Source organism: Mus musculus, chromosome 2 (assembly GCF_000001635.26).
Source record: "Mus musculus strain C57BL/6J chromosome 2, GRCm38.p6 C57BL/6J".
Lineage (NCBI taxonomy): Eukaryota > Metazoa > Chordata > Mammalia > Rodentia > Muridae > Mus > Mus musculus.
This window is the reverse complement of record NC_000068.7, coordinates 106,511,010-106,524,000: the sequence shown is the minus strand read 5'-3', so window position 1 is coordinate 106,524,000 and position 12,991 is coordinate 106,511,010. Positions and strand designations below refer to the sequence as shown.

At 39.5% G+C, this 12,991-nt stretch overlaps 1 long non-coding RNA gene across 1 annotated transcript in view; it reads left to right on the top strand.

Annotated features, from left to right (window-relative positions):
* Nucleotides 1–897: 897 nt before the first annotated feature.
* Gm14015 (predicted gene 14015) overlaps nt 898–12,991 on the top strand; it is a 59,281-nt gene continuing 47,187 nt past the window's right edge. The window contains exon 1 of the long non-coding RNA NR_040637.1: nt 898–1,035. This is a non-coding gene — a long non-coding RNA (predicted gene 14015). The remainder of the gene's footprint in view (nt 1,036–12,991) is intronic.

Below are 12,991 nucleotides of genomic sequence, written 5' to 3'. Positions count from 1 at the left end.
ATATTGTCTTCATATATCCTGCCTTCTACCCAAGGTATAATAATAATTCTATAAAAATATGAATAAGTAAGCTTGAATTTATCTCATTTCACTCCCATTCTCTCTCCTTGTTTATTCTAAAAATATTTATTGAAGGCCTAGTATCTGTTACATGTTCTGAAAATAATTATGTAGTTCTAAACACTGAAAGACTCATAATCTAGTGCAAAATATAATTAAAATTTGACATGGTTGGTGATAAGTGAATATGTGCTACAGCCTAGTTAGACCAACAGTAACACTGTAGGCTTTCTAGTTTTGATATTGTATTATAGTCATGCAAGATGTTAGCATTGTCAAAAGTCAGGAGAAGGATATCCAACACTACTTCTTGTAGATTTCTGTACAATTGTAGTAGTTTGAAAATAACAAGGCTTCAGTGTCTGTGAGATGGCCCAGTGGGTAAAACATTCGTTATACATGCCTGACGACTCAAGTTTGGTCCCCTAAATCCATTTAAAGGTGAAACGAAAGAGCTGAATCCACAAATTTATTGTCTGACACATTAAAACCCTAGCATATCCCCCGACACACAAACACATGTATGCACATGCATATATGAACACACACACACACACACACACACACACACACACACACACACACACACACACCAAATAAGAGTTTAAGAAAAAAAATAACTATCACAGTAAATTTAAAAGAATCTCGTAAGGTAGAAGAAGTAGGATAGAGCCGCTATTTTTCAGAAAACAGAATGAAGAACTGCAGTGTTCTGTGAGGTAACAGAAGGCAATCTGGCTCTTAAGAAGCACTCAGGAAAATAGTTTTCTGGGGCTTATGTAACACATTTCTGTGCTCTTGACTGTGGCTTCAAATTATACAAATCTGTTCCCTGACAGTTACTTCTTCTGGCCAAAAAATTCAAAACTACTGGGCTGAGGTGTCACAGACTGATACAAATCAGACATGACAAAGGGAGACCCTTGAAGACCTTGATTATGGACAAGAAGGAGATCGACAAGATCAACAAGATAGGTGATGTATATGCAGTGATGTGTATGTCTTTGTTTGCAGAGACAGGACTGGGACCGGCTGGAACTTAAATGTCTACATAAAGCCAACAATACTAATTGGGTACAAAATTCTAATGACTTATTGTTATATATAACCCTTTAAGATGGTGTGCATAGAAATTTATGTTGTAGTTTGATTTTGTGATCAAACTAACCTCTAAAGAAAGACAATTGTCGTTCTTTATTGATCCTCCTTAACTGATCTGTGCACTTGAATGTTCCATATGAATGCCTTTACACAGATAGGTGTTGCTTGTAAGGTTTGTATATTGAATAATGAAAGAGGATAGAGACAGCCTTGACAAGACGTTGAGATGCTGGGATGCTGGGACCTTCCATTCCAGCCTCTTGCTTGATTCTACCTCAATTACATTGAAGCTGTTTCCTCTAAAGACTTGTATCCAGGACATTTCCAGAACAGCTAGCTTGCCCATCCTTTCTGGCTATTACAGTCAGGACTTCAGCTAAGCCATGAACTTTCTCAGCACATAGAGAATGGAAGACAAATGATGCCAGATAGCCCTCCTTTAAAAAAATCAATTTTCCTATTTATCTTTGGATCCTTAGGAGGGTATTCTTCACCCCAATTCATCTAGAAGCACGCAAAAGATCATCATCCCAGTCCCTTAGGTTGAGGTACATGGTTCTGGTTATGTTATGAACTATAGATATGTTGTTATTTTATGGGATAGTTTGCAAATATTGTAGCTCTAGACAGGGAGGAAACTAGAGAGCTTAGACTCAAGGATTTCTACCTTTCCTTTCTTCTCTATCCTTCTTTCTTAGGTAAAGGAAAAGAGGATGGGAGAGAAAGGGGGCATATATCATATATATCATATATCATATATCATATATCATATATCATATATCATATATCATATATCATATATATCATATATCACATATATTATATATATCATATATATCATATATCACATATATCACATATCACATATCACATATCACATATCACATATCATATATCATATATCATATATCATATATCATATATCATATATCATATATCACATATCACATATCACATATCACATATCACATATCACATATCACATATCACATATCACATATCACATATCACATATCACATATCACATATCACATATCACATATCATATATCATATATCATATATCATATATCATATATCATATATCATATATCATATATCAATCATATATCAAATATCATATATCATATATCAATCATCAAATATCATATATCAATCATCAAATATCATATATCATCAAATATCATATGTCATATATCATAGAAATTAGAGAAATAGATAAATAGGGATAGTTTATCAAATTTACTCTTAAACAAAACATTGTGTTGCCATAATCTTACATTAGTAGAAATCTTTATAATTGATGCACACTGAAGTTATAAATTTTACATTGGAACAAAATTTATAGATTGATACAGATTTAAGGTTTTCATTGGTATTAATTTCTTATATTGATACAAAATTTGAAATTGATATTGATACTTTTTGATAGACATTGTGCCTATGCAACTCATCTAAGAATACAAGGCTTAGACCCAGCCCTTCTAATAACTGCCATTATAAACTATTTAGGATGATTCAATAATGCAAGTTAAGAGCCAGATCATAAACTCATGATTCTGATCTAGTTATATTAAGGTGCTCCTACAATATTCAAATAGAAGTAGCTAAGAGTGGTTAAGGTTTAACATTTCAGATATATTTATATAGACATATAGTCTTCAAAAATATCAGAAATACACAGACTCTGAAATGTAATCATGTCATTATTATCAGAAATTTTGGCTACAGACATGTCTGTCCCTGACAGTATCCCCTTCATGGTTCAAAGAAAAAAACTGAACATCAAAACCTCCAGATGGAGTTGCTCCAGTTACGGGAAGGTGGCCACTGGACGAAAATTGCCATCTACAGACAAAATTACTGTCCAGAAAAGGACACAAAATGTGGGATAGCTTACAGCTTGGCTCTGCCAATACAGAGTAAGGTAGTCCTTCATAATTCCTGCTTCATTTGAGGTCTGTCAGATGATCTTGGGACAGAAGCCTGAAAACTGATTCTTCAACATTTTGAGAAATGAGGAACTGTCCAGGTAATCAGCTGTCTCTACAAATTGGTTAAGTTTGGAAGCTATGCTTTGTGCTTCCTATATTTTTCAGGTAATATTAAATTTGTTCTTGGATTTCTGATAGGGTTAAAGACCAGTAGCCTCATAATCAAACTCAAGTTGTTTAGCATTGAGAGAGGTGATATAGATTTGAAAGGATGGTTTTCAGATGGTAATGCAAGCTAAAGTCAGAACATAATTGAGGTATGGAATTGTAAGCTTTTTAAGTTAGGATAGATGATAGAATGCTTTATCTAAATTGACAAATATGAAAGACTAGGTATTAAGTGTATATTATATATTTTAATTTGCATAATTTTGAGGGTTGTGTTCAATTTATATCTGAGATAAAAGAGACTTTAATTGGACAAAAATGGGGAAATGTTATGGGTTGCTGTGGTACCAGTTACGTTTTGATGTTAATGCTGCTTCCTCAAGAGGGGCTGCCCCTAAGAAGGCTCACATACTCAGGTAATCTCATTGAACCATCTCCCTATTCTTACTAGTCAAGTAAAGGCTAGAGCCTATGATTGGACTGTGGAATGGAAAGGTGGGGCCTCATATTGGAGAGGAAGAAGGAGAGAGAGAGAAGTTGGAGGAGGAGGAGGAAGAGGAGGAGGAGAAGGAAGCCAGTATGGAACAAAACCATGTGGCCAGGAAAAAACTGCAAGTAGCAAAGGGTCTCATAGGTGAGGATAGTGATAGATCTTCCCAATCTAGGCATATAGTTATAATTACTGAGTTGTATGATTTTTTATATGGGCTTATTGGGGTTAGATATTACTGCAAGACCTCCAGGAGAAAAATGGGGTCTTTGCCTTTGCCAGCTCTCCAAGACTTTCTGTAACCCCCTTCTTACATCACTCTAATTAGCCATATTCTCCCATGACCATATTTTCTTATTCTGCCTTGGTGGTCAAATGCCCACCTCAACTCCCAATCTTCTCATAATTGCTTTTAAGGACCTCTTTAATCATATATGACCATTTCTCCACTCTCACATCTTTTACTTACTTGTGGCTTCAACACAGGGGTTCCTACTACTCCTGTGGGAACCTGTATTCAGCCTTCCACATCTGATGAGTACAACAAAAGTCCTTGGGATTTCCTCTTGTGAAGGGTAATTTGTACAGTTGAAGGACATGAGGAACATGTCTTGCCTGGGGAACAGGAAAGGGAAGTAGTGGATATATGACCCATGAGACAGGAAGTATGCTAATGTTCCTGGATTGCTATAACAAACTCTAATGGACCATTATCTTCAACAGTAGACATGCATTTCCCATCCTTCTGGAGGCCAGAGCTCCAAGACAAAGATGTTTGCTTCTCCTAGGCCTCTGTCTTTTGACTACCTTCTCTCTGTGTCCCCAGATGACCATGTTTCTGTGCGTACCCATCACTGATGTCTGTTCTTTTTCTTATAAGCACCCAGGCACGCTGAATCAGTGCCATCTCTGTGATCTTATTTAACTGAAATCACTTTTTAAAAGGCCTTATTTTTAAGGCAAAATTCTGAGGTAGCAGAGATTAGAACTTTCATGGAATTTTGTGGGTGCACAGAGCATGCCTAATAATTGAGATCAGGGTTGGAAGGGCTTTGGGTGGAATAATAATTTTGATTTTGAAAAACATAGTGGAATAAAGGCTTTTAAGGACTGCAATGACAAAATTAGAGAGTTTGGCTAGTAACGTTGACACAGCAAGAAGTAATCAATGAAATTTATCATGAACAACAGGTAGAAGGTTGATATCCTGTCTATGCAAGAAACACCATTTAAGGAATGGCTGTTGGCCCTGTGCTAGAACAAATGTTGTAGGTTACCCTTGCCCAGGATGCTTCCCATTTCTCATTTCTGGAGTACAAACATGTTACAGTATTCATGTGGTGGTCATATGGCAAGCTGCTGAAGTCAGTTCTCCTCTAACCATGCAGGTCCTGCAGATCCAACTCAGGTCATAAGATTTGATAGTAAGCACCCTTTACCCACTGAGATATCTTGCTAATCCATTATTTATTATTATCATTATTATTATTATTATTTTGCCATCAAGTTGAACTAAAAAATTAAATGCCCCACGTGGGGTGCAGGAGTGAAGCAGGAAACCAGAGTCTGGTCAGTAAGAAGGGTCCAGCACTGGAATATAGGGCCCAATGTGGACCTGAGGTCTGGGATTTGTACTTAAAAGCCATGTGAGAGGAGGGGAGGTAGAGCCACACCCAAGAGTTCAAGGGCCTGGAAGGATCCAACTTATAAAAGGGGAAAACTCTAAGCCCTTATTCTGGAAACCCTCAAAAGCAGGATGACTGCTCAGAATGTGGATGGGGGAGGTGGGGATATAGCGACAAATGACAACATGAAATACTCTCTGTACATGGAATGTCTGAATTGATGGGACTGGAGATGTAGTTCAATGGTAGAGTGTCTCTCTAGCATGTGGAAAAACCCCTAGTTTGAGCCTCAGTACTCACTCCCTCTGAAAAATCTAAATTTATTTCCCTCATCTGGCAAGGAAGCCCAAACCAAATATTAACTCAACATTTATTCCAGAACCTGAAACTCTACTATTAAAACGACTAAAGTATATAAAGTAAGAAAGAGAAAAATAAATAAGAAAATTTGATTTCCACACATTTGAACAATAGTGAAGTATGAAGAAATTGGAAGAAAATTCACTCTTAAAAGGAAAAAAAAATGTTCCCTATTCCAAAGAACATATAAAATGTTTCAAGTTTTAAAGAATCTAAGTGACATGAAGAATGACTTCCAAATACTATAGACTAATTATTTTTGCAGGGTTTTAGAAAGGAAGAGATAGCCAGGCAAAGATGGCACACACCTTTAATCCCACCACATGAGAGGCAGAGGCAGACAGGTGGATCTCTGGGAGTTCAAGGCAAGCCTGGTCTACAGAGAAAGTTCCAGAACAGCCAGGACTGCACAAGGAAACTCAGCTTTGAAAAACAAACAAACAAACAAACAAAACAAAAACAAGAAGGGAAGCTATAGAACTAATACAAATATTCAGGAGTGTGTGTGTGTGCGTGCTTGTGTAAGGATGTGTGTTCACTTATGCATATGCATGTACACATATGCACTCATGTAGGAGACATGATGCTTATTTTCCAAAGCCCAATGTCAATATATCTTTCCTAAATATAGGAGTCTGAAGAGACGGCATATGTGTATTGTTTAAAAGTGGGGAGTGTGGTAGCGCAGCAGAGGATTTCAGCTGGAGAGTGGAAAGGGGTGACTAGAGGCTTTGGAGTTGCTCTGCTGCTATTTCTAGACACTTGTCCCTTCCTTCATCCTCAGAATTCCTGGTGATTTTAAAGCAGATGGCATGAGACTACACCATCTGTTCCCTCTCTGTCATAGTCGCCTGTCCCCCACTCACCTCCCAGTCTCTGGAGATTTTACACCCACTTACTGTCCCTCTTGCTCTCTCCTGTTACTTCTACCATTATCCCTGGGAACTTCAGTATTCATGTCCTGCCTCATTACCTCCTACAACGTTTGTAAATTTTAAGATATTTATTTATCTTCTGTGTTTGGGTGGAAGTGCACGTGAGCCATGGCTCAAGTGTGGCAATCAAAGGACAACCTGTGAGGGTTGGTTCTTTTTCCACGAGTGCCAAGGACTGAGCTCAGTTCACCAGGCTTGGCTTTGGGTGCCTTTAACTACTGAGCTATCTTGTTAGCAGGAGACGAGATCTATAGCCTTTCCTCCATGGTGACTCTAGAGGTCTTGAAACTTACTCCTTCCAAAAGCTCTAATGTCAAGTACCTCTCAAAACATCAGAATCTTAATCGGAGTACTTACCTTAATTATCCAGTTTACTTTACCAAACCCTCTGCATTCCAGCTGCTTCCAATGCCTCTTATCAATCTTTGGTCTCATTTTCCTTTTTATTCAAACTAGGTCAATAGTTGACAGCTATGAAAACTCTTGTCTACCTATATGCCTATGTGCTTATATATATGCGTGTGTGTGTGTGTGTGTGTGTGTGTGTGTGTGTGTGTATGTATGCATCCATTCATCCACTCAAGCAACCATCCATCCATCCTTATACCTATCATCTATCCATCTATTCATCCAACCATCCATCCATCCATCCATCCATTCTCTTACCTTCTTTGTCCTTTCCTCTTTCTTTTTCTCTTCTCCTCTTAAAACTCAGACCAAATTTGAAATCTGAGCATTCAAATAGAGCTGTAGGCAAAACAAAAGTTAATAAAACAAATCCATGAGACTATAAAAAATAGTTTTCCTTTCTGTTTATATCCCTGATGACAAGAGAGTCTCCAGTACAGCTTGGAAATCCTGCCACACTGCATCACTCAATTTGCTTTTCTTTCCACTAAGATCATGATTCCAACTTTTCCCTCCACTTTCACTTTCAGCAAATCAGGAACAACAAGCAAAAGAGAAAACTGCTGTTCAAATCCTAGTCTTCCTGGCCACCACCTCCGTGACCACTGAGCTCAGTTTCCTTGTCTGGATCAGGAGGAAGATAAAAACAAGCCTCTAGATAGGAATAGTCAAGATCTATGTCCTATTAATAGAATGCTAGCACAACAGAGAGAAATATCTCTTATTCCATCACCAAAGCTTCCACTCTACCTGCAGGTACACCCAACGGCCCCACTTCCCCTTCTGAGACATGCACCTGATCTACCAGCCCCTTACATGTTTATCTATAGCTTTGCCTTCCACACTTGCACAATGATAAGTCTCTTCTATCCAAGGATAGGCCCTCTTCTCTATTCAATGACTTTGTTTTTGCAATTATCTCCTCTCTATAAAATCTCCTTTATATGTTCTGCTCACTAGATCATTACAACAGACAAACATTCTAGTATATATACTACCTTAAAAGTCTTGCTCTGAGGTTCCGATTCTCTTTTCACTCCTCTGGTTGCTTATGTAGGGACAGTCTTGGAAAGAGTCAAGTTTGCTTTTCTTTGCCTCACTCATTCAAACTCCCACAGCATCTCTTGCAAAGGTTCATCCTTCCCAGCACTCAGATGATGTCTCCATCTTCCTTCATGAACTAGCTGAGAAGCACCATTCTCCTAAGATCCAAGACCTCCTCTGATGTTTTCATTTCCTTAAGTTGTCTAAACAAATGCAACAGACTGGGCAGCCACTGGGGCAGCAGAAGTGTGTTCTCTCACAGTAGTGGGAGCTGAGAAGTCAAGATGAGGTGGTGGCCAGTTCTTTTCCTGATGAGGACTTACTTCCTGATGGCCACCTTCCACTGTGCCCCTACATGTCTTTTATTTGAAGAGAGGACAAACTCTCTTTTCCTCTTATTTGAAAGCTACAGCTTCTGTGGAAGTAGACGCTGCTCACAGATCCTTGCTTAGTCTTAATCATACCCCCAAAGTCTTCCATTCTAAAGTTCTTACTCTAGTCACACAGAGGGTACGCTTCAATACACAATGCTTCTAGGAGGACAGCTCAGTTCATTTCTGCTCTCTAGAGCACAGCACATTTCCAGATTCTGTCAGCGTGGGTCTTTCTACTCTCATGGTGTCCTCCTCTCTCAGGGGGCTTTTGTAGATACCTCATCTCAAATAGCATTTTTTTCTTTCCTTTTTTTTTTTTGTAATTTTTCCCTCTGTTCTTTGTAAATGAAGCTGAATCTTAATGCCTGAGCCCTGGTGCTGACTGCTCTGGTTTAAATAGTTTCTTTCACTCAAAACCTTTATGACCTTGGCAAGGAAAGTTAACACATAGAGCCTTGATGTCCTCATCAATAGCGTGAAGATATTTAGGCCCCTCTCATGTAGCTTGACATGTGCCAAACCACTGATGTTTGGAACAATTTAAGAATTCAGTAGAAGACCGGAAAGGATCGAGAGACAAACAAGAATTAAAGATGCAAACTCTGCTTGTTTAAATAGATTACCGTTTCCTATTTTCCTTTCCTGTTCTGAAAAAACAAATTAAAACTCCAAGCATAGGAAAGAAAACATTCAGCCTTTCTGAACTGTGTGGTAGCCCTCATGCCTAGAACTCTGCAGAATGAGCTAAACATCTACACACATTTGTTGAAAGATTCAAAGGGTGAACAAGTGGAGTCCGAGGAAATGTGCTCTGTAGTAGGATGCACAGCCAAGAACTCAGCAGAGGAAGACTTAAGTCATGTGTCAATCATAGGAGCTTTGGTGGTTTGAGTGACAATAATAACCATAATTTATTGAGGCACCTTGCTAAGTGTGCTAATCTGCACAATGACCCTAACAAGGAAGCCATTACCACCATTTTATAGATGACAGAACCTTTCAGTAGCTCTGTGGGATAGAAGCAAGACTGGAAAGGATTGAGAGATGAGCAGGAATTAAAGGTGTAAAGTAAATTCTATCCTGATGGCAACTTGTTTAAGTAAATCAGCCTGTATGAGAGAAGTCAACTGGTAGAGCATAACCTGTCATGCAAAACAGAATTTAAAAAAAAAAAATCCAAATTTCTCAGCTTTATGCCTGTTTACTTGAGTAGCTGATTCTTTTAGGCCTCTCTACTTAGAACTCAGAGATGATATAACAACCACTCTAGATGAGATTTCTGGATGCTTTTAATGGAAGTACCCATAAAGATCCAACTGGGTTTTTGATTCCATATGGACACAGTCTCCATCAGAAGCAAAACCCTGGATCAAGTAAGATTTTCCCCACCACTGATCAGGGACAGGATAGTGGAAACCTTTGGGGATAGACCTATGGAAAAGGACAGCTTCCCATGATGTCAGCCTTTATTTCTGGAAGCTGGTACTTGGGTGCTTGGGTAGCTCTTTCTTGGAGCACTTAAGACATAGATGAATGGAACATTTAAGACAACCAGAGAATTGACCACCTTCTGCTTTCTTCCATTTTGATGATGTGAGCTAGACTCCTCTGCATGTACACCCTGCCTGTCATTTTTCAGTTTCCCAAGATAGATTGGGGAACAAACAGGTCTGTTAGACACTCTCAGGTGCACAATGCTTAAAGTTATGCCTTTTGTTTTCAACAAAATGCAGACATATTATTAGTTTTCCGAAAGGCAGAAAACCACTAGCTGTGGCTCTATTCCATTGGTAAGCCCATATCCCTGTCCTGTGAAGAAAAAAAAATATAGATACAAGCATGCAGCCACCCATGTTTATTTCTGTATCTCTGCTAGGTTCCACCGTCTGTGTCCCCTGCAGCCTTGTCTCCTGGTTTCTATTTCTCATCAGCTTTTTTCCAGCTCTTATTTTTCTTATTCTTTAGTCCTGGCTGTTTGGTTGTTGATAAAGATACCTGCTAGGGCTTGGCAAGGGCCACTGAGTAGCTAGAAAACCTGGTTCGTGCACTTCTCACTCAGAATATTGGAAACTAAAGCAATCACGGGTCTACTTTATTCTAATTGCTGTTCTAAATGCACAGCTTCCATATCGCTACCATGACCTTTCCTGTTCCGTCCTGTGCTAGCACTTCCCTCACACCCTGGGATTTTGAAGTACCCACTGCCCCATGGTTACCTGCAGGTCGGTTTGTTCTGAAGCACTACACTGTGCATCTCTGCTCCAGGTGGCAAAGGGTTAACAGTCCCCAGCGCCTACTGAGTTGTAAAAGGAACTGCTGAAGCTGATCAATGACCACTGTTAAGACCTGGAAACCAATTATAAACCTGAAATTTGTGATGAACAAAGCCCCGAAACACTAGGATGAAAACTACTGAATTAGTCCAGTTCATTAAAATCATTAATAGTCATGAAATGAAAACCACCAGAGTCCAAAAAGGCTTAATGCTCTATCCATATTAATTAGATGGGAGCAAACCTGAGCTGAAAGGCAGCACATGCTTTGTAGAATTAGCAATTGGTCTCTACAGACTACACAGATCTCTATTAAAATTCAGTTTAATTAAAATTGATCACGTTAAGAAACTGATGTGGTTAATTAACTGAATTCCTGGACTCCTTTTCTTTCGTTTCACAGGCGCCTTACACACCCCGTTTGTGGGGTGACACTGTGTTGCACAGAGCAAATCCAGTTGCAAAGGTTAACTCTCTGTGTTCCTGGAGCTGATAACAACCGAAGAGAAGGGGGATGGAGGGGCGGGAGGAAGCTAAGCTTTGCCTAGAAGCAAAGCTGAGCTAACCCCGGGGAGATCCGTGATCCTGCTCTTAGGCTATCAGCCCAGATGGGCCCTTTGGTGATAAAAAGGCATCCTCTCTTCCAAGATGCCACCTGAGGAGGGGAGGTTGTTTCTTTTAGGCTATCCCTCACAAGGGGCTGAGAAATAACACCTAACCCTTCTAATGTCAACTCAGAGCAGTGCGGAGCTGAAATGTGGCTGACTAGAGGCCACGCCAGCCATGCTTTAGGCATCTTTGATTCATATTCTATTTGGCTCGGAAGTAATTTTGTGTTTTGACCATTTGCAACACGGAGAAAATGATATTTCTAGATTGGAGGGGAGCGGCGAGGGGAGGGAGAGACGCTTAAATAATGACAGTAGCTTCTGTCTTGTACTTGTGTGACCGCTCCTCACCCCCAAGTCCACCGAGTATACTTGCTGTTAAGTAATCCTTCCGAAGAATACTGTTTGCCACATCACCCATCTATTCAAAGATCTTCACGGACTTTTTCCAGACAGTAGGGCGAGGACTGCGTTCTGTAAAGTGGAACTCGAGGCTCTTCTTCACCATCTGTCTCCACATCCTCTTCCCTTAGTTGTCTCGCAATTTCCCAGTTGAGTCAAAATGGTACATTCACTAGTTCCCTTTTCTCTTAGAAGTCCATATGTTCGACCTCCATTTTTTATCTTTAGCTTACCAAAAATGTCTCCCTTGCCATAGCTCTCTGTGGTAGTAACTCCACTGTCTTTTCATGTCTACTCTCTGGTGTCTGCATTGATGTCTTGTGTACTTATCACAGCCTAAAGAGTTTCCATTTGGGGAAGACAGAGGTCTTACCTAGTATCTCACTGAATTGGAATGAACTTTGGATATAATTTTCTATGAGCAATGTTGGATAAGAATGGAGATAATGCTAATATTTTGATAGTTTCTTTCCATTTAATATTCTTTTTCCAGAGAAGCAGCCTGAGCCTTATCTTATACTGAGCTGTCAGAAGTATTTGAAAGTTATCTACTAATGACAATAGAAGTAATAATAACAGTATTCATGATGTTAGACCCCATTTACTAAATCTGGGTCAAGTATTATATAATAGACTTATGCCTTGTATAAGGAACTTGCCCCTTCCCTTCTGCTCACGACCAGAGAGTTCTTCACCCTCGTTCTCAGCATTATCTTGATCCTTCCTTTCCACATTCCTGCCTTCTAACTCATTTCCAATTCTTGTATACTCTTGCTTCCAAATTAGGCAGCATGGATTTTTGCCTTTTGTGCTGGCAATTTTACAGCATCTAGACTCAAGCCAGAGTCATTTGGAAGAAGGAACCTCAGCTGAGAAAATACCCACCCAAGACTGGCGTTGAGAAAGCCTAGGTGCATTTTCTTAGTTGATGACTGATATAGGGGAAACTATCACTTTGGGTAGTACCTTCCCTGGGTTGGTGGTTCTGAATGCTAAAGGAAAGCAGACCGAGCAAGCCATGGGAAGCAAGTCTGTAAGCAGCACCCCTCCATGGCCTCTGCATTAGTTCCTGCCTCCAGGTTCATGCTTTGAGTTTCTGAGTTGACATCCCTGGATGATGGTCTACAAGCTGTAAAATGAATAAATCATTTCTTTCTCAAGTTACTTTTGGTCATGGTATTTTATCACAGCAAAAGAAACCCTAACAAAC